We start from the raw sequence: 23,255 nt of genomic DNA, 5'->3' as shown, positions 1-23,255 counted from the left end.
AGGTATCTATTAAGAGGACGTGAAGGCAACAAAACAAAAGGACAACTGCACACCAATGCTTAGAGCAAATTATTTACAATTGCCAAGATGGAAACAGCCCAAATGTCCATCAACAGATGAGTGGTTAAACAAGCTGTGGTATTTACATACTATGGAATATTACTCAGCTATAAGAAAACAAAGTCATGAAGCATGTAAAAATGTGGATGAACCTTGAGGACGTTATCCTGAGTGAAATTAGCCAGAAACAAAAGGACAAATATGTATTGTCCCACTGAGATGAATTAACATTATTGTGTGAACCTGGAGAATTGAAGTTAAGAACACAGCTTATCATGGTCATTCCCAGAAACTCTGGGCATTTACGTGACACCTGTGACTCAGAGTTAGAGCTCTGAAGCTTTGAAAATCAGTAGTACTCCATATAGGAATGGTCCAAAAAGCTGAAAAAATTATCAGACTTGGAGATATGAATGAAGCTGATTTGGACAGGACTAAGGTATATCAGAATACAAGATAAAGAATGTTATCATCTGTGGCAGTTTGAAAGTATTAAAGCCATGTTTTAATCCTGATCCAATCTTAAGGGAGCAGCCATTTCTTTTAATCCCTGTTTAGTACTGTAGGTTGGAAATTTGATTAGACTTTCTCCAGGGAGATGTGGCACACTCAATTATGGGTATTAACATTGATTAAATGGAGATGGACTCCACCCATTCCAGGTGGGCTTACTGGAATCCTTTAAAAGAAGAAACATTTTGGAGAGTGAAAACAACAGAAATGCTAAAAAGGACAGAGCCTAGAGAAAGGACAGAAGCCTCAGAGCCAACAGAAACTTCACAGCAGAGCTGACATAGATGCTGACACATGGAGAACAGAGACAAGGATGTCTGGAGATGCTTGGAGCCCAGCAGACACAGCCATGAAATGTTAAGCAAGCCAGAACCTGGAGAAAGTCAAGGGAAGCCAAGAGATAAAAGCCAGCCCCAGAGAAGTAAAATGAGGGGTTGAAAGCACTGGAGCCCAAGAGCAACAGACCAGTGTACCTTTCCAGCTGACAGAGGTGTTGTGGATACATCAGCCTTCCTTGAATTAAGGTATTTTCCCTGGATGCCTTAGTTTGGACACTCACTTCCTTAGAACTGTACGTTTGTAACTTTTAAATTAAATTCCCCTTTACTAAAGATGTTCCATTTCTAGTATATCACATTCCAGCAGCTAGCAAACCAACATACAGCACATATTTTAAAACTTCAACTTCTGTGTGAGATTAAAGGGAGAGATGTTTATCGGGTGCAAAATTTATATTTTGTGTAGCACATTTCCTAACTTGTATGTTCAGCTTAGCTGAACACCAGAAGAACATGGAATCTTGAATACGGTGTGAGATTTTGTTGGTTTGTCTATGTTAGTGTGATGCCCCAATAAATCTCTGAGTAATTAGAGCAGTGAATAAAGAAGTATTTGCAATGTCTCCTTGGGGGAATGGGAAAGAAGGAGGAAATATTCAACTTCCCCAATTGGAGAATTTCTGATATTCTTGCAATTAATGGAGATAACCAAATCAATAGGCTGAGTCATCAGTCTTGGGGTTTGCTGTTATCAAAATTATTCCTGCAAAGGATAGGCTATGTCTACTTAAAATTAGGCCTAAGAGTCAATCCCAGAGAACCCCTTTTGTTGCTCAGATATGGCCTCTCTAAACCAACTCTGCAGGTGAACTCACTCCCCTCTCTCCTACGTGGGACATGACTCCCAGGGGTATAAATCTCCCTAGTAACATGGGATAGTAATCCTGGGATGAGCCGGGACCTGGCATCAAAGGATTGAGAAAGCCTTCTTGACCAAGAGGGGTGTGCATGAATCTGTTCTGAACCCCAGAAAATCCAAGTTATTTAATCATCATTCAATATGGCTGGGAGAGCAGATCATGACTGTTTCCATGCAGATATGACCAACCCATCTGTGGGTGGTAACTGTTTCTTATTTGTTTGTTTGGTTAGTTGGTTTTGTGTGTGTGTGTTTTTTTTGTATGCTGTATGGTGAGGTCACATTTCAGGTGGTAACTTTTGATTAGATGGTTTCCGTGGAGATGTGTCTCCACTCATTCAAGATGGGGCTGCTTACTGGAGCCATTTGCGTGGGAATCTACTTGGAAAAAGGTAGAGAGCCACAGGAGCCCAGCCAAAGACCTCTGGAGATGAAGAAGGAAAACACCTCTGGGGGAGCTTCATGAAACAAGAAGCAGGGAGAGAAAACTAGCAGACTTTGCCATGTACCCTTCCAGGTGAGAGAGAAACCCAAAAGTACACAGGTCTTTCCTGAGTCAAAGTAATATCTTGTTGGTGCCTTAATGGACATTTTCATAGCCTTGCCTTTAATTTGGATATCTTCACAGGCTTAGACCTTAAACTTGCAACTTAATAAACTCCCCTTTTTAAAAGCCATTCTGTTTCTGCTATATCGCATTCCAGCAGCTTGTAAGCAAGAACAAGGGGGTTAGAAAATGAGACAAAATAAAGTTTCAGTGGCTGAGAGATTTCAAAGTCAAGAGGTTATCCCGGAGGTTATTCTTATGCATTATACAGATATCCCTTTTCAGTTTATGGCGCATTGGAGTGGCTAGCAAGAAGTACTTGAAATTGTTGAGCTATGTTCCAGTAGCCTTGATTCTTGAAGATGATTGTATAATAATATAATGTTTACAATGTGGCTGTGTAATTGTATAAATTGTGTATGATGTTCCTTTTATCCAGGGTATGGACAGATGAGTAAAAAAATATGGATTAAAAAAATAAATAAGTAAATAATAGGGGGGACAAAGGGTAAAATAAATTGGGTAGATGGAAATACTAGTAGTCAATGAGAGGGAGGAGTAAACTGTATGGCATGTGTGCCGGTTTGAAAGGATTCATGTACCCTAGAAAATCCATGTTTTAATACTAATCAATCTTGTGGGAACAATGGTTTCTTCTAATCCCTATAGAGTACTATAGGCTGGGCGCTTGATTAGGTTATCTCAATGGAGATGTGGCTGAATGAATTGTGGGCATTTAACTTGATTAGATGGAGACATGTCTCTACCCAGTCTACCTGGGTCTTAATTAGTTTACTGGACTCCTACAAAAGAGTAGGCATTTTGGAGAGTTTCTTTTGAGAATGAGGAGAGGGCCACAGAACCATGACAGAAGGACAAGAAAACAAGAGTCCACCAGCCAGAGACCTTTGGAGATGAAGAAGGAAAACACCTCCCAGGGAGCTTCATGAAATAAGATGCCTGGAAAGAAAGCTAGCAGATGCTACCATGTTTGCTATGTGCCCTTCCAGCTGAAAGAGAAACACTAAACATCATCAGCCTTTTTGAACCAAGGTATCTTTCCCTGGATGCCTTTGATTGGACATTTCTATAGACTTGTTTTAATTTGGACAATTGCACAGCCTTAGAACTATAAACTAGCAACTTATTAAATTCCCTTTTATAAAGCTGTTCTATTTCTAGTATACCACATTCCGGCAGCTAGCTAACTAGTAACTGTATGTATGAGCTTTCTCTTTTTTTTCTTTTTATTTATTTTTCTGGAGTGATGCAAATGTTCTAAAAAATGATCATGGTGATAAATACACAATTACATGATGATGTTTTGAATCACTGATTGTACACCATGTATGAAATGTATGTGTGTGAAGATTTCTCAATAAAAACATTAAAAAAACAGATTAGGGCTCATTAAAAATTTTTAAAACACACTGAACACTCATTTTCTGCAAAGCATTGTACTGTTATATTTAAGCTTCTTTTCTATTCTCACATATTTAGTATCAAGCTACATACATAAAAGGCATTTAATATACTTCATGGCTGTGAAATAAACCTAAGAAGGACAAAACAAGAAATAACTCAGAAAGTGCATCTACAGAAGCCTCTGAAGACATGCAAAGTACACAATAAATGTTGTGCATTGATCAAATCTGATTACAGGAAAAAAAACTTTAAGACAATACCTAGAAGTATTATTTTTTCCCTCCTCAGAACCCTCAAAGACATTTTCGTGAGTTCTCAAACACAATCAGTAATGATTGCCAGATGATAAAAAGGGAAAAGAAAGATTTTGACCCTTTCCTACCTAAGTACATTTTATTGTATTCACCTCTCTTCACAGAAGCATGTCGTAAGTATTACTAGAAATTATAATTTCCTCTAGAATGTTATCTGCAGTGATCACAATTTAGTCAGTCTAAAACAACAAGAACATATAACAAATTTCCAAAGAAATCTACTTCAAGAGGAAAAAATTAAACCTGATCTTAGGAGCCAAAAGTTTTCAAACTATAAGAGACTTTATATTCTTATAAACAATTACCTAGAAACTTGAATCGATAAGGACAGCATTACTTGTTTGACTTAAACTGAAAAATAAGGGTAGCACTCTTTTATAACCCAAAACAATGCCTATTTCCTTTCATAAAGAAATAACACAAGTGCTTGGACAATAAAATCTGTTTGAACAATATTTGTATTTGGACATGCAAAATTTGTTACAATGTATTATATGCATTACATACATAATGTATACATAAAAAGTGGAAAACCTAATTTGCTGGTTTGAAACTGTTATATACCCTAGAACAGCTATGTTCTTCTAATCCAATCTTGTGGGTGCAAACCTACGGTAGGGGGAACCTTTTGATTAGACTATGTCCATAGAGATGTGACCCACCCAATTCAAGGTGGGTCTTGATCCTTTTACTGGAATCCTATATGAATGGAATAGAAGTCAAAAAACAGAGAGAGTGCTCAGGGCTGACCTTTGAAGAAACAAACTGCTAAAAAGATGAAACCCAGAGTTTGCCCCAGAGAAGCTAAAAGAGGACCCACAGATGCTTAGAAAGGGAAAATATCCCAATACAGGCCAGAAAGACCCGTAGGAACTAAGAGAGCCATTCTGAAAAACAGCCAGGAGAGAAAGGCCAGCAGAGATTACCATGTGCCTTCCCATGTGACAAAGAAACCCTGATGCCATCGGCTTTTGAGTGAAGGTATCCTCATATTGATGCCCTAATTTGGACATCTTCACATACTTAGAACTGTAAATCTGTAACCTAATAAATCCCCTTTGTAAAAGCCAATCCATCATTACAGCAGATTTAGCAAACTGAAACATCTAACAATTAAAAAAAAAAATCTTACCTAAATAAACTGTGTGTATACAGCTCATTATAAAACAGATTTGAAGCATATCTATAAATGCAGAGTTGCATATATACAAGCAAAAATAAAATACTACTATAAGCAGAAACTTTCATTTTTGATTAATAAGTTATGATTTACTGGGTTGGCCAGTAAATCTTTGCAACTTTGTCAACACAGCATTATCATTAAACTTATTTTACAGATGACAAAACTGAGGATTAACAAGGTTAAGCAATTTATTCAAGCATATATACCTAGCAAAATTCCAAAATGAAATCAGTAAAATCTGTCTGTCATTTTAAGTGAAAGGGCCCAAAGTAATACCAATCTTAAGACATATTTTTAGCACTTACAAGCTTTAACAGAGATTATATAAGGTGCTTTAACTCAGGGATCAGGAAAATTTTTTGGCAAAGGGCCACACAATACATATTTTAGGCACTGTAGACCATACAATCTATGTCACAACTATTCAACTCAACTGCTGTAGTGCAAAAGCAGGCAGAGAATATGTAAATGGATAAATATGGCTATATCTTTCTTTTATTTTGATTTTCTTATAAATAATAAAACCTGATATACCCTGAAATTTGAATTTCATACAATCTTCATGTGTCAAAAATATTATTCTTTTGGTTTTTGCAAGCATTTAAAAATGTAAAAATCATTCTTAACTCATGGGCCACACTAAAATAGGAACTGGGTTACATTTGGTCACTGGGTCACAGTTTGATGATTTCTGCTTTAACTAAAAAGCTAAACATCAAAAAATATTAATACAATACAAATACACCATTATTTAAGCACAAATGATACTTTTAACTAACAATTTTCAAATAATCATTTCATGTATCATTTCTATAATTTACACATATTGTTATACATTCTGTAATTTATACATATACACAGTACCTTTTCTCTGGTATCACTTTTAATTTGCGCATCTTAAGTTACTTCATCTCACCATTGCAGATAACCTAAAAGAAAAATGTTAACATAAAAAAGTTAAACACTTATGCAATTGCTTTCAATACATTAAATGTCATAGAAGCCATGCAACTAGTGAATATAATTAATGATAATGAACTTTACACTTAATAATTCTTAAAATGGCAAATTTTGTTATATATACTCTTTTTTTTTTTTTTACATGGGCAGGCACTGGGAATTGAACCCAGGTCTCTGGCATGGCAGGTGAGAACCCTGCCACTGAGCCACTGTGGCCTGCCCTGTTATGTACACATTTTGTTGCAACTTAAAAAAAAAAAAGCCATACAACTGAAGTTCTTGATTATAGGCAACACAAAATAAGCCTGGAAACCAAAAGAGAACATTTCAATTGTATGTGCTTCTGGCAAAACACTTAAATATGTAATGTGTAACTAAAATCAGCAAGTGAAATGTTATCAAAATCCTAGAGTTATAAAAATGCAGATAACTAACATAACACAGTTTACAATATAGTGTGAAGATGTCTTTTGAGACAATTCAAACTATCCTTCCTTTTCTTTGGCAGCATACTTTTAAAATACTAAACCCACTAAAGCATCCTATGACTGATTAGTGTACTTACTGTCCACCATTCAAATAGTAGTCTAATACTTGAAAGTATGTATGACTATTATATAGGAGAACATTTTTAAATGCATAATAAATTGTTTAGACAGAATAAAAAGCTCATATAAAATTTTTATTTAATGCGCTTAATGTACATTTTCAATCAAACAGGTTTCATCTTTAAAAAGTACACATTCTACATTTTAAAACAATCTTAAATCTTAATTCACAAAATGTTTATAATTTTTCAGATTAATTTTGCAACTATTAAACAAAAACACCTTTGAATATCTTTTAATTTTATATATCAATGATTACCGAAGGAGAATTTTATGGCATCACTAAAAGTGAAAAATTACTGCCAATCCAACAAACTAATCAAAAAACCATACAATATTTAGTAATAGTATATTTAAAGGACAAAAGAGGTGCAAAAGAGCAGACTTCAAATTCTTATACTTAACAGAATTAGAAGATACAGATATTCTGGATTTTTTCTTCAAATACAAAGACCTTTTACTTCAACAAAATACACCCATGCTCCTTTTTCATTTTTCCTATCACCTCAATTTTTTAAAAAGTAAACATATTCAGATTTCTGTGTAAAAAGCATATGAACAGTTTTTACAGTTTTAAATGAGAAATTTTAAATGTTACTATTCTTTTTTCACCTGACTTTTTAAAAAAAAATTACTTCAAAGCCAAAACTAAGTCCCAATTTCCAAAGTAATTTAGAATCATTATATATCCAAAGGGGGAAAAGTCCTATGTGTTTTCAAAAGTATTGCTGCCAGCAAGTCATTTTACTGGTGTGATGATTTCTAAAGCTACATTGTCAGCATATCTCACGAATCTTTCGCTGTTAATTTTTTATAGTTGACACACTTGAAAATATTAACATTCAGTACTTATAGGAAACCTTATTTCAGGATATAAGAAATAATTCAAACATCCAGCTCATTCAGGATAACACAGGCATTTCTCTCCCCTCCCTCCCAGAACTGATTTAAAGTAGATAGTAAAGAAGGAATATTAAGTTTAGCTTCATAGTGGCAAAAAAGAAATCTAAGGAGGGGAGGAGGAGATTATAAGAAACTTCATTAAAAGTAAGGAGAAAGGGAGCCACTCAGCACAGAAGAAACCCAGGAAGGTCAGGACTCAGAAATGGGAAAGCATGTAGGAAGAGACTGAGAAACAGAGCCAATACATTTTATAATTCCAAATAACTTCCTATAGCCTCAATACCTCTATGCCCCCACTGTGGAAAATGCTCAAACAGACAAACATCTAACCTGGGGAAAACATTCAGAGAACTCTCCACTAAATAAATTGACAAACCCAAATGGGTCTGCTTTCTGGGATTTAAAGTTCTTTAGAAAAAAAGTCTGTTCTCAATCCCATCATCTTGAGACTAAGCCACTTTCTCCCATGTATAGCCTCAGAGTCCACTTTTTGTGGACTTTTTTTTTATTAATTAAAGAAAAAAAAGAAATTAACATAACATTTAGAAATCATTCCATTCTACATATGCAATCAGTAATTCTTAACATCATCACATAGATGCATGATCATCATTTCTTAGTACATTTGCATCGATTTAGGAAAAGAACTAGCAAAACAACAGAAAAAGATATAGAATGTTAATATAGAGAAAAAAATAAAAATAATAATAATAGTAAAAAAAAGACACAAACAAACAAACAAACAAAAAACCTATAGCTCAGATGCAGCTTCATTCAGTGTTTTAACATGATTACTTTACAATTAGGTATTATTGTGCTGTCCATTTTTGAGTTTTTGTATCTAGTCCTGTTGCACAGTCTGTATCCCATCAGCTCCTATTACCCATTATCTTACCCTGTTTCTAACTCCTGCTGGACTCGGTTACCAATGACATATTCCAAGTTTATTCTAGAATGTCGGTTCACATCAGTGGGACCATACAGTATTTGTCTTTTAGTTTTTGGCTAGACTCACTCAGCATAATGTTCTCTAGGTCCATCCATGTTATTACATGCTTCATAAGTTTATCCTGTCTTAAAGCTGCATAATATTCCATCGTATGTATATACCACAGTTTGTTTAGCCACTCGTCTGTTGATGGACATTTTGGCTGTTTCCATCTCTTTGCAATTGTAAATAATGCTGCTATAAACATTGGTGTGCAAATGTCCGTTTGTGTCTTTGCCCTTAAGTCCTTTGAGTAGATACCCAGCAATGGTATTGCTGAGTTGTACGGCAATTCTATATTCAGCTTTTTGAGGAACCGCCAAACTGCCTTCCACAGTGGTTGCACCATTTGACATTCCCACCAACAGTGGATAAGTGTGCCTCTTTCTCCGCATCCTCTCCAGCACTTGTCATTTTCTGTTTTGTTGATAATGGCCATTCTGGTGGGTGTGAGATGATATCTCATTGTGGTTTTGATTTGCATTTCTCTAATGGCCAGGGACATTGAGCATCTCTTCATGTGCCTTTTGGCCATTTGTATTTCCTCTTCTGAGAGGTGTCTGTTAAGTCTTGGGGCTCACTCAAATAAAGTTTATTCCTGCAAATGATAGGCTAAGCCTACTTATAATAATGCCTAAGAGTCATCACCAGAAACCCTCTTTTCTTGCTCTGGAGTGACCTTTCTCTCTAAGACAACTTGGCAAGTGAATTCACTGCCCTTTTCCCCAGTGGGTCATGACTCCCAGGAGTATAAATCTCCCTAACTACATGAAACATGATTCTCAGGTTTGAGCCAGGACAGCATCACGGGATTGAGAAAGACTTCCTGACCAAAAGCAGGAAGAGAGGAATGAGATAAAATAAAGTCTCAGAGGCTGAAAGATTTCAATCACAGTCAAAAAGTTATCTTAGAGGTTATTCTTATACATTATATAGATACCCATTTTTAGTTTACGGTATATTGGAGTGGCTAGAAGGAAGTACCTGAAACTGTTGAACTGTATTCTAGTAGCTTTGATTCTTGAAGAGGACTGTATAACTATATAGCTTTTACAATATGACCATGTGATTGTGAAAATCTTGTGTCTGATGTTCCTTTTATCCAGGGTATGGACAGATGAGTAAAAAAAATAAGGACAAATATAAGTAAAAGAGGGGGATTAAGGGGTTTTAAAAAATGGGGTAGATTACAAATACTAGTGGTAATGAGAGGGAGGGGTAAGGGGTATAGGATGTATGAGTTATTTCACCCAACTTTCAATCCACCATGAAGTCCTAATAGTTGTACTTTCTAAATACATCCACAATCTGATCACTTCACCACACGTACTACTATCACTTGGTCCAAGCCATTGTTGTCACTAGTCTCCCCCTGGGCTGGTTATAATCTGTTCTGTACCCCAGAAAAGCCATATTCTATTAATTCTAATCTTACTGTGTGGGGGCAGACCTACTGCTTGGGTACACACCTACCTACATTTTGATTATGTTGTTTCCATGGTGATGTGGTCTACTCAGTTGTGGGTGGGACCTTTTGATTAGATTATTTCCATGGAGGTTTGGCCCCACCTATTTAAGTTGGGTCTTAATTTACTAGCGTCCTTAAAAGAGCCAGCACAGGGAAATATTTGAGTAAAAACTCAGACACAGATACTTGGAGATGCATGGAATGTCAACAGAGATGCTTAGAGTGCCAACAGAGATTCTTGGAGAGATGTTAGAAACCACAACCCAGCAAGGTTCGCCCTGTACCTTTCCATGAGATGCTAAGCAAGCCAGAACCTGGAGAAAGCTGATACAGAGTAGCTAAGTGAGGGCCCACAGATGCTCAGAGAGGAAGCCACTAGAATCAGAAACAAAGAAACAAACCAGAGCAAGAACCTCAGGTGCCAGCCATAGGCCTTCCCAGCTGACAAGAAATCTCAGATGCCATTTGGCCATTCTTTGGAATCAAAATATCTTTCCTGAGTATTTGCAAAGTCTCCTTCAGGAAATGGTGAGAACGAGGGAAAATTCAACCTCCCCAAGGTGAATTCTTGATATTCTCACAAGCAGTGGGGACAACCAAAGCAATAGGCTGAGCCCCCCAGTCTTGCGGTTTGTTCATATGAAACTCAACCCCACAACAGGTCAAGCCTACTTAAAATTAGGCCTAACAGTCACCCCCAAGACAATCTCTTCTGCTACTCAGATGTGGCCTCTCTCTCCAGCCAACACAACAAGCAAACTCACCACCCTCCCCCTGTCTACATGGGACTTGACTCCCAGGGGTGTGGACCTTCCTGGCAATGTGGGACAGAAATCCTAGAATGAGCTGAGACTCACCATCAAGGGATTGAGAAAAACCCTAGAATGAACTGAGACTCAACATCAAGGGATTGAGAAAACCTCGATCAAAAGGGGGAAGAGTGAAATGAGACAGAGTGTCAATGGCTGAGAGATTCCAAACAGAGTCAGAAGATTATCCTGGAGGTTATTCTTATGTATTAAGTAGATAACACTTTGTTATTTCAGATGTAATGGAGAGGCAGGAGGGAACTGCCTGAAAATGTAGAGCTGTGTTCCAGTAGCCATGTTTCTTGATGATGATTGCATAATGATAATAGCTTTCACAATGTGACTGTGTGACTGTGAAAACCTTGTCTGATGCTCCTTTATTTACCTTGTCAGTAGATGAGTAGACCATATAGAATAAAAATAAATAATAGGGGGAACAAATGTTAAAATAAATTTAGTTTGAAATGCTAGTGATCAATGAAAGGGAGGGGTAAGGGGTATGGTATATATAATTTTTTTTCTGTTTTTTTTTTTCTGTTGTCTTTTTATTTCTTTTTCTGAATTGATGCAAATGTTCTAAGAAATTATCATGATGAATGTGCAACTATGTGATGATATTGTGAATTACTGATTATAAGTGTAGAACAGAGTGATCATGTGTTAACAATGTTTGTGTTTCTTTCTTGTCATATATTTTTTAATTTAAAAATTAATTAAAAAAATTTTTTTAAATATCTTTCTTGGATGCCTTAGTTGCAACATTTTTATGGACTTAGAACTTCCAGTTTGCTAGCTTCTGGAATACAATACACCATAAACGGAATGGCTTTTAAAAAGGGGAATTTAATCAGATGCTAGTTTACAATTCCAAGGCCGAGAAAATGTCCCAATTAAAACAAGTCCATAGAAATGTACAATCTAAGGCATGCAGGGAAAGATACCTTGGTTCAAGAAGGTCAATGAAATTCACGGTTTCTCTCTCAAGTGAGAAGGTACATGGTGAACACAGTCTCATCTGGAAAGGCACATGTTGAACACGGTCTGGGTTTCTCTCTCATCTGGAAGAGCACATGGCAAACATGGCATCATCTGCTAGCTTCTTCTCCTGGCTTCCTGTATCATGAATCTCCCTGGGAGACATTTTTCTCCTTCATCTCCAAAGGTCGCTGGCTGGTGGACTCTTTCTCGTGGCTACGTTGTTCTGCTCTGCTCTCTCTGACTGTCCTATTCTCCAAAATATTTCCTCTTTTATAGGATTGCAGAAACTAATCAAGGCCCACTGATATGGATTGAGACACACCTCTACCTAATCCAATTTAACAACCACTCTTCATTAAATCACATCTCCAGGGAGATGATCTCATTACATTTCAAACATACACACTGAATAGGGATTAGAAGAAACAGCTGCCTTTACAAAATGGGATTAGGATTAAAACATGGCTTTTCTAGGGTACATACATCATTTCAAACCAGCACAGAACTGTAAACTTGTGACTTAATTAAATCTTTATTAAAGCCAATCCATTTCTGGAATACTGCATTCCAGCAGCTTGAACAAACCAAAACAGATTTAAACACATTTTGGTACCAGAGAAGTAAGATGCTGTGGTTTGCAAAAACCAAACATGTTGGAAAGACTTTTGAAATGGATAAGGGGAAGATTATGGAAGGGGTGTGAGGAGCTTGATAGAGAAGGCCTAGAATGCTTTTAAGAGACTGTTGGTAGAAATATGGACATTAAAGATACTTCTGTATTAGAAATGAGCAAAGCATCATTGCAAACTGGAAGAAAGGTGATCCTTGTTTTAAACTTGCAGAGAATTTGGCAAAATTGAGTCCTCATGCTAGATGGAAATAAGAATTTGAAAGCAACCAGCTAGGATATCTAGTTGAGGAAATCTCCAAATTAAATATGGAAATGTAGCCTGGCTTCTTCTTGTAGCTTATATTAAAATCCAACAGGAAAGGGATAAGTTGAGAACTGAACTCTTGAGTACAAAGTAGCCAGAATCTAATGGTCTGAAAAGTTCTGAGTTTTCAGAAACAGAGACCACAGCAGCAGCAGCAATGGTACACATGAGGATTTAACCAAATATGGAACCAGTCAGCCACGTCAGGACAAGCCAGGATGGGAGATGGGAGTTATACAGAAAAGATCTGTGTTAAGTCCTATTGTCTGATAGCTTTAACCCCTGGATAGTACATGCTAAACCAACATACTTTTTGTGAGATCTGTATAAACAGAACCACTGCCAATCTGGACTAAAAGGGACAAAATGAAGGAAAAAAAAAACTTTGGTAGTAAAACCATGGAAGCTAAGGTCTGAAGCCAAGAAATCTCAGACCAGGAGAAAGGACCTGCACATCCACATGGAAAGGGTGTGTTTACCCTGAAGGCAGGGGACAGGCAGAAGAGTTTCAACTTCTTCAGCTTCAGAGAAAGCAGAGCACATTCCTGGAGCATTGGGCAGAGCCTCACTGCCACTCCAGTGATCTGAGAGGGTTGAGCATGTGCCTTAGAGACGGAAGAGAGTCAGAGTGCTGCACCAATGCTTGGACGGCATGGAGTTGAGAAAAAGGTGGTGTCCCAAATGTTTCCCAAGGTTGCAAACATCATTCCTGTGTTGGAGAGAACAGGGCCACTGCAGAAGCCCTTGTAAAGGGTAGGACTGCTCCTTTCCCAAGCCCTGAGGATGATAAAGGGTCTGCAGACTTTGAAATGTAAGGGAGTCTGCCCTGCAGTTTTTTGGAAAGGTTTCGATCCAGTGACCTGTTTTTCTTTCAATTTCTCCCTGTGGTAATGAGACTGTTCATCCAATGATTGCCCCTCCGTTGTGTACTGGAAGCAGACAAGCTGTTCTAAGCTTCACAGGTCCACAGCCAGAAAAGAATTTGCCTTATGACAAATCATGCCTGTGGCTTATTTTGATGATATTTTGTACTGTTTCTGACTTTCTATTATTACTGAAATAGTTTAAGGCTTTTGTGATATTGTGATGCAATGAATATATTTTGTATATGGAAAGAACATGCCTTTTTGGGGTTCAGAGGGTGTAATGTGCTGGTCTGAAACTGAGGGTAGAATGTGCTGGTCTGAAACTGAGGGTAGAATGTGCTGGCTTTCTGTTCTGTTAAAAAAAAAAACAGAAAAGCAATGCTCTTTTACTCCTAATCCAATCTTGTGGAGTAGACATAACATTTGGGATGGAATCTTTGATTGGGTTGTTTCCGTGGAGATACGACACACCCAATTAAGGGTGAGGCTTTTTTTTAAAAGATAGTACATAATTTATTAAAATAGATATGTGATTAATCAAATTTTAACTCATCAACATATCCAAACATTTTTAGAAAACATTTTAAATGCAATGTATAACTATAAAGTCATATGACTGACTTTTTGCTTTTTCTAATTTATTTTTTATTTTTGTTTCTAATTTTAATGCAATTTTATTGATATATATATATATTATATTCACATATAATGCAATTATCAAGAGTGTACAATCAATAGTTCACAGTCAGAGACCATTTGAGATGAAGAAGGAAAATGCCGTGGGGGAACTTCATGAAACAAGAAGCCTGGAGAGAAAGCTAGCAGATGTTGCCATGTTCACTCTGACTTTCCAGTTGAGAGAGAGACCCTGAACTTTATCGGCCTTTCTTAAGTGAAGGTAACCTCTTGTTGGTGCCTTTATTTGGGGACAGGTGGCGGTCTGCAAGTCTACACAGTTTGGGTGCCTTAATTTGGACATTTTTAAAGACTTGCTCTAATTGGAACATTTTCATGGCCTTAGAACTGTAAATTTGCAACTTAATAAATTCCCCCTAAATTTTTAAAAGCTGTTCTGTTCCTGAGATATCACATTCTGGCAGCTAGCAAACTAGAACAGATTTTGGTACAAGAAGTTGGGTACTGTCATTTGTAAATATAAAACATGTTGGAAGAAGTTTTTAAGTGGATAAGGGGAAGATTCTGGAAGAGTTGTAAGAAGCTTGATAGAGAAGGCCTAGAATGCTTTGAAGAGACTGTTGGTAGAAATATGCACAGAGATGAGGCATGTGTTATTGTAAACTGAAAGGATGGCAGTCCTTGTTTTAAAATGGCTGATAACTTGGCAAAATTGACTAGCAGCTTGGCTGGAAAGCAGATCCTAAAAGCCATGAACTTGGATATTTTGCAGCAGAGATTTCCAAATTAAATGTGGAAAATACAGCCTGGTTTCTCCTTGCAGCTTATAGTGAAATGTGACAGGAAAGAGATTAGTTGAGAACTGAATTCTTGGGTATAAAGGAATCAGAAATTGATGTTCTGAAAATTCTGCACTTCCAAAAAGGGGTACCCCAGAGAATAGTACCCCATGTGAGGATTAAATCAAATGTGGAACCAGTCAGCCATTTCAGAAAAAGCCAGGATTGAAAATGGAGTTACCAAAAAAGGATTTGTGAAAACTTCTTCTGTCTGAATGGCAAGATCCTTGATTACAACATAAAAAGTGAAGAGTTCCTGCTTACCATGCTGGAGACCCAGGTTCACTTCCTCGTGCCAGCCCATGTTAAAAAAAAAAAAGAACAAGCGTGCTGTGGAACCTGTATAAACAGAACTGCTGCCAGTCTCAACTGTGAGTTTAGAAAATAGAAAAAGTAAAGGCAAAATATCTCCAGAGGCAGAACCATGGAGACTGGAGGCTGAAGTCAAGAAGCCTTAGGCCAGGAGATTGGGCCCACCCAAGTACTTGGAAAGGGTGAGTTTGCCCTGAAGGGAGAGGGTGGGCCTTCCACCTCATTGCAGTGGAAGAGCTGTGTCGCCTAGGCCTTGAAGAAGGTGGAACACATTCTGTGCGGATTGGGGAGAGCCTGGCTGCCACCACACGGAGGGGTGCCCCTTTTTAAAAGCCATTCTGTTTCTGGGATATCACATCCCAGCAGCTAGCAAATTAGAACAAACACATATACAAAAAAGCAATACATTTCAAAGCAAAGCACAACAATTAATTGAAAAACAGATTTCGGAGTTCCGTGTGAGTTACAATTCGACAATTTTATGTTTTACTACTAGCTGTTACAAGACACTGGAGACTAAAAGAAGTATCAGTGTAATGATTCAGTAATCATATTCATTTGTTAAACCCTACATTCTCTGTGTAACTAACTGGACCATCTCGTTTGACCTTTCTCCCAGTCTTTAGGGTTATTTGGGCTATGCTCATTTCAACTTTTTCACATTGGAAGTCATGTCAATAATATGGGGTTCAGGTGATAGAACTAGTTGATGTTCTGGAGGGGCTGGCCTCTCTGTGTTTCAGGATCTATCTGGCCAAGGAAGCCATATGAAAGTTGTAGGTTTCTGGAAAGTAACTAGCTTCCTAGTGCATGGAATCTTCATAGAATCTGGTTTAGAACATTTGATCAGATTATTTCTGCAGAGGTTTGGCTCTGTACATTTCAGGTGGGTCTTAATGAGCTTAATGAACATCTCATGATAAAAGGAGCAAAAGAAGTTCTCTTGGGGGCAATGGGAACCACTGTTGTCCATTCAGGTTGGTCAATCCTACTAACAACTACAGATATCAACACTGAGCCTAATGCTTCTATATCTGCTGCCACTAATAACCATCTTCCAGCTAAGCCAGTCTCCATAACACTGGTAATAACCCATACATTTCTTCAAACCCATGGGCCACCTCCTGCCTCAAGTTAAACAAAATACCATATTAGTAATACCACCAAAGAAACAGAGCAATCTACCTATCAAGTCACACTTAAGGAATGCCAAAAGATAATTAATGTGCACTCAATATTATAATCAAGATGCCCATAATTGGTGCATGTAAATCAAGACTGTCATCATACAGAGCAAATACCAACAAGTCTTCAGGATTACAGAGGTAAAATTATAGCTCTTACTGATTGTTAGGATGATAACAAACACAAAACCTTCCAATAATACATGCCTTTACCCATAAAGGTCCCTTTCCCTATCAATTACAATGATGCCCTCCCTCCTTCAATACAAACTTCACTTACTACAGGAGAAAGGAACTGCACCAAAAGGTCAATGATACATTGCCATAGACATTCTCTTTACCTACTATTCTAGTCTGCTAGCTGCCAGAATGTGATATACCAGAAACAGAATGGTTTTTTTAAAAAAAGGGAATTTAATAAGTTGCTAGTTGACAGTTCTAAGGGTGAGAAAATGTTCCAATTAAAGCAGACTACAAAAATGTCCAATCTAAGATATCAGGGAAAGATACCTTGGTTCAAGAAGACCGATAAAGTTCAGGGTTTCACTCTCAACTGGAAAGGCACATGGCAAACATGGTGAAATCTTGCTTTCACTCCAGGCTTCTTGTTTCATGAAGCTCTCCCAGGGGCATATTTCTTCTTTACCTCCAAAGGTCTCTGGTGGTGTGGGCTATTTGTTTCATGGTTCTCTTGTCATTCTGAAAAAGGGACTCCCTCCAAAATACCTGCTCTTTGAAAGGATTCCAGTAAACTAATCAAGACCCTCACGGAATGGGTAGAGTCACATCTCTCTCTATCCAAAAGTTAACACCCACCATCAGGCAAGTCAAATCTCTATGGAGATAATCTAATCAAGTTTCTGACATACAGTACTGAATAGGGATTAAAAAAAAATTGTTCCCATAAGACTGATTAGGATTAAAACACAGCTTTCCTAGGATACATAAATCCTTTCAAACCAGGACACCCACTAAACAATGTTTTCAGGAATTGTTACACATACAACAGAATAACACCAGTACTAAAACATGCCTAAAGACTCAGGACCTACAACCAGCTTGGGAATTCTTCCGTTATATGTCAAGGGTTTCATTTTTTCTAATATCAATCACAAACTTCACAAATGGCTTTGAAACAATTAAAATACTGCCAGCCCACAATTAACAATCATAGCTCTTGGATGCTACAACAAAGGCAATTCTTATGAAAACAAATTAAAAGGGAAACCTAACTTCACTTTCCATGGGTGAGTTCCCTCCCAATCTGATACCAACATCATTACCATTACAACAAAATCTGCCATACTTACCCAGAAGTAAACTAAGTTTTAAATTCCCAAGTTCTGGCTAGACCTTAGGAAATATTTGAAAGGGACTGCCCTCCTTCTGGGGTTTCCTTAAAAAACACTTATACAACTTATAGAAGATAGAAGCAATAATGAGAAACCTAATAGCAAAATTAACCTGGAAAGAAATAAATTGGTGTTATCACATTGCCCCCTCCCAGGGCCACCTAAAGTCCGTCAAGGCTAGACAGTCACCTCAGGAAAAAAATTCCCCAAGAATAAAGATGATGGAATAAATATTGCCTTGGGTAGGTCAAGGGGAAGACTGATTGGGGAAGTCATTTGCTTCCCAAACAGGACCACCTTATAGGCCCAGTTGGCTCCCAGCGCTCTTTGTGTATTTTGTATTCCTATGAAAGAAAGTTTGTGTGGCATAGTGCAATTCCAGGTGGTGTTAATTGTGCCATATAATGTCAGAAATCCAAGTTGTCCTGTTCCATTTTGTGTTATTTGTGGCAAACACCTTTACAAAAGCAACAATGGTTCAAACAATATTCAAAAGAGATCAGTACAAATAACAGTCATTTGACAAATAAAGGTGATGTTTTAAATGACTATCGGAATCTCAAAACAAACAGAACAAAACTTTTCTTTAAAAAATGAAATAAAGGGCAGTGTGATAGTGGCTCAGTGGCAGAATTCTTGCCTACCATGCCAGAGACCCAGATTCGATTCCCAGTGACTGCCCTCATAAAAAAAAAAAAAAAAAGAAAGAAACACAGTGAAGAAACTCAGGCATCAAGTTACTTAGTAGCAGAATTTCCTGCTCAGAAAAGGGAAAGTCACACCATTGATGAGAATCTAATAAAGCCAACATGAAATTACACAGAATAAAATGTTTACACAATATGTAGTAGGAGAAACTGAAACAGATTCTACAGTACAATACCAGTAAGATGAGTCAACATATTGACATCACTTGATGCTTAAGACCTATAAGTAAAGGAAATAACAGTTTCTCTGTCTAGACTGATGCATCAACAGACCTCACCAACATTATTCTATAATATTTAAAATTTTTTTAAAATGCTGGTAAAGTCAATAAAACTTTTTCTGCTGACCTAAGCAAGTAAAGGACAGGATACTTAATGTATGTCTTCCTATCTGGAAACAAAAAGGTCTATCCTGGAGGAATCACATTGGCATCTGGTGCTAAGAGTGACCCATGGTTCCATGCAAATGGTACCCTCGTTTAAAAGAAAACAAAACAAACAAACAAAAAATCTGACTTCACAATGGCCTGTTTTCTTTACAGAAAAGTACCCAAAGCTCTGAGAGATGAAATGAAAAAAAAGTTTTGTTTAAAGCTACAAAAAAACAATTAACTTTCTTAAACAAGATCTAGTACACTAAAATTTGTTTAAACAACTCTGTGAAAACCGGAACAAAGAGCCAAAAAATCTCCTGTGACATACAGAAAATCAGCGCTTGGCAGAGGAAGAGTTTTCTGAGATGAAGGTGAATTTCAGGAGCACTTTCAAAGCAACTGTGGGCCAGATTTCTGCTAAGGACTTTGAAAATGAACAGCTACTGAAACCAGCCAACTTAACAAATATCTCTCATCACATCAAACAGTTGAACAAGACTCTGCACTCCAAGCCACAGAGAAAATATTTTAGATTTTAAGTGACAAGATTCTTGGTAAAATATCAAGAAGTCATGTGGTAAAAAGTAATCTTCAGATGTTTCCACTGCTGTCTGAACTTAAGTGAGGAAGGATCATTGCAAATCTCAAAGCCTTGCTGACCTGGAAGAACAAAATTGAACAAAATAGTACAGTTTTCTCCCTCTCTTTGCAAACAGGTGCAAAACTGGGTAAGAAAACTTCTCTCTGACTCTTCTACTCAGGCTAAGAAGATGACGTCAAGAAGGAAAAACATACACTCAAGATGAGATTTAATGATTTCCTCCTGAAAAAGTTCTGGATTTCTGTGAAACACTAATACCCTACGCCAACCACAGGAGAGTGATGGAATTTTGTTGCAGGTTTTTAACTTCCTATGTGCATAACCAAGCATCAACAATCTTGATGCTTCCTAAAACAGCATCAAGAACAAGGGAGAAATCATCTTGTGTCAGCTTAATATGAAATCTGTATGTCTGAAATCTGTATCAACAAATTCAACAATGCAAAAACAAGTAAATCTGGGGGTTATTCTTACGCATGTTACAGATATTCCCTTCATAGTTTAAGGTGCATTAGCGAGCCTAGAGGGAAGTGCCTGAAACTGCAGAGCTGTGTTCCAGTCTCCATGTTTCACGAAGATGATTGCATAATGATATAGCTTTTGCAATGTGACTGTGTAATTGTGAAAACCTTGTGTCTGATGCTACTTTTATCCAGGGTGTGGACAGATGAATAAAAAATGTGGATTAAAAATAAATAATAGGGGGAACAAATGTTAAAATTAATTGAGTAGTGTGAATTACTAACAATCAATGAAAGGGAGTAGTAAGGGGTATAGAAAAAAAATAGGGGGAGCTTTCAGCCCCCAGCAGAGAATGAATGCCCCTCCCCGCATGGATCCGTAGGAAGTCTGAAAACCATCGCTTCTGTCTGTCCTGCTGAAGTGGTGGTGGCTGGTGTGACAGACAAGACAGATGGGCTGGAAGAACAGCTACTGGGGGAGTGGAGATGATACAGAGCAGCTCCCGGAGCCACGACGGAGTTCAAAGGAACGGCGTACCCCATCCTGGAACTGCTGACTGTCTGGGAGAACCAGCTCCAGTGAGATCGCCGAGGGGCGGGGGCTTTCCTGGGCGGGACGGCAAGCGGCCAGAGTCCCTCCATTCCTCCTTTCCAGGCCAGCTGGCAGAATTGGGAAGGCGGTCCACTCAGGCCGTGGCGGCTAGCACCCCCACCACGCGAGGCCCCCCGGACCAACTGAGAGAGTTGGGTCAGAAATCCCCAGACCGCGGAGAACGGTGACCGGGGGGGTCCCTTGCAAACACGTGATCCCCAGTCCGGATGGGAAGGGGGCACTCTCCCGGGCTGTGGCGGCTGGCGCTCTCCCACCACGCTTGGTGCCCCGGGCCGAGTAGGAAATTCGGTCGGGCACTCTCCCGGGCTGCGGCGGCCGGCGACCCTCCCCGCGTTCGGACCCCCAGGCCGGCTGGCACTCTTCCAAGCCGCTTCGGCTGGCGAACCTCCCCCACGGCGAGAGTTTTCCAAAGTTAAAGGACCCACAGCACCTTTTTACTGGTGGAACCCGCAGACAAACGTGTGTCATGAGCGCCACCTACTGGGTAGGATAAGAAAAACAGAACCCAGAGATTTCACAGAAAAATCTTTCAACCTGTTGGGTCCAACACCCAGGGAAATCTGACTAAATGCCCAGACGCCAGCAGAAGATAACGGATCAGCTCAGAAAATTGAAAATATGGCCTAGTCAAAGGAACAAACCACTAGTTCAAAGGAGATACAGGACTTGAAACAACTAATGCTGAATATACGAACAGAAATGGAAAACCTCTTCAAAAATGAAATCGATAAATTGAGGGAGGACATGAAGAAGACATGGGCTGAACAAAAAGAAGAAATAGAAAAACTGAAAAAACAAATCACAGAGCTTATGGAAGTGAAGGATAAAGTAGAAAAGATGGAAAAAACAATGGATACCTACAATGATAGATTTAAAGAGACAGAAGATAGAATTAGTGATTTGGAGGATGGAACATCTGAATTCCAAAAAGAAACAGAAACTATCCGGAAAAGAATGGAAAAATTTGAACAGGGTATCAGGGAACTCAAGGACAATATGAACCGCACAAATATACGTGTTGTGGGTGTCCCAGAAGGAGAAGAGAAGGGAAAAGGAGGAGAAAAACTAATGGAAGAAATTATCACTGAAAATTTCCCAACTCTTATGAAAGACATAAAATTACAGATCCAAGAAGTGCAGCGCACCCCAAAGAGATTAGACCCAAATAGGTGTTCTCCAAGACACTTACTAGTTAGAATACCAGAGGTCAAAGAGAAAGAGAGGATCTTGAAAGCAGCAAGAGAAAAACAATCCATCACATACAAGGGAAACCCAATAAGACTATGTGTAGATTTCTCAGCAGAAACCATGGAAGCTAGAAGACAGTGGGATGATATATTTAAATTACTAAAAGAGAAAAACTGCCAACCAAGACTCCTATATACAGCAAAATTGTCCTTCAAAAATGAGGGAGAAATTAAAACATTCTCAGACAAAAAGTCAGAGAGAATTTGTGACCAAGAGACCAGCTCTGCAAGAAATACTAAAGGGAGCACTAGAGTCAGACACAAAAAGACAGAAGAGAGAGGTATGGAGAAGAGTGTAGAAAGAAGGAAAGTCAGATATGATATATATAATACATAAGGCAAAATGGTAGAGGAAAATATTATCCAAACAGTAATAACACTAAATGTTAATGGACTGAATTTCCCAAACAAAAGACATAGACTGGCAGAATGGATTAAAAAACAGGATCCTTCTATATGCTGTCTACAGAAAACACATCTTAGACCCAAAGATAAACATAGGTTGAAAGTGAAAGGTTGGGAAAAGATATTTCATGCAAATAACAACCAGAACAGAGTAGGAGTGGCTATACTAATATCCAACAAATTAGACTTCAAATGTAAAACAGTTAAAAGAGACTAAGAAGGACACTATATACTAATAAAAGGAACAATTAAACAAGAAGACATAACAATCATAAATATTTACGCATCGAACCAGAATGCCCCAAAATAAGTGAGGAATACACTGCAAACACTGAAAAGGGAAATAGACACATATACCATAATAGTTGGAGACTTCAATTCACCACTCTCATCAATGGACAGAACATCTAGACAGAGGATCAATAAAGAAATAGAGAATCTGAATATTACTATAAATGAGCTAGACTTAACAGACATTTATAGGACATTACATCCCACAACAGCAGGATACACCTTTTTCTCAAGTGCTCATGGATCATTCCCAAAGATAGACCATATGCTCAGTCACAAAGCAAGTTTTAACGAATTTAAAAAGATTGATATCATACACAACACTTTCTCGGATCATAAAGGAATGAAGTTAGAAATCAATAATAGGCGAAGTGCCAGAAAATTCACAAATACGTGGAGGCTCAACAACACACTCTTAAACAACAAGTGGGTCAAAGCAGAAATTGCAAGAGTAATTAGTAAATACCTCGACGCGAATG

At 38.1% G+C, this 23,255-nt stretch overlaps 1 protein-coding gene across 3 annotated transcripts in view; it reads right to left on the bottom strand.

Annotated features, from left to right (window-relative positions):
• Window positions 1–23,255, bottom strand: part of LOC143676883 (uncharacterized) — a 97,813-nt gene that overhangs the window by 32,691 nt on the left and 41,867 nt on the right. For all 3 annotated transcript variants that reach the window (XR_013172256.1, XR_013172257.1, XR_013172258.1), the window contains one exon: window positions 6,104–6,168. The gene's annotated coding sequence lies outside the window, so the exon portion shown is untranslated. The remainder of the gene's footprint in view (window positions 1–6,103; window positions 6,169–23,255) is intronic.

The sequence above is a fragment of the Tamandua tetradactyla genome, chromosome 3 (assembly GCF_023851605.1).
Source record: "Tamandua tetradactyla isolate mTamTet1 chromosome 3, mTamTet1.pri, whole genome shotgun sequence".
Taxonomy (NCBI): Eukaryota; Metazoa; Chordata; class Mammalia; order Pilosa; family Myrmecophagidae; genus Tamandua; species Tamandua tetradactyla.
This window is presented reverse-complemented; position numbering and strand designations above follow the sequence as displayed.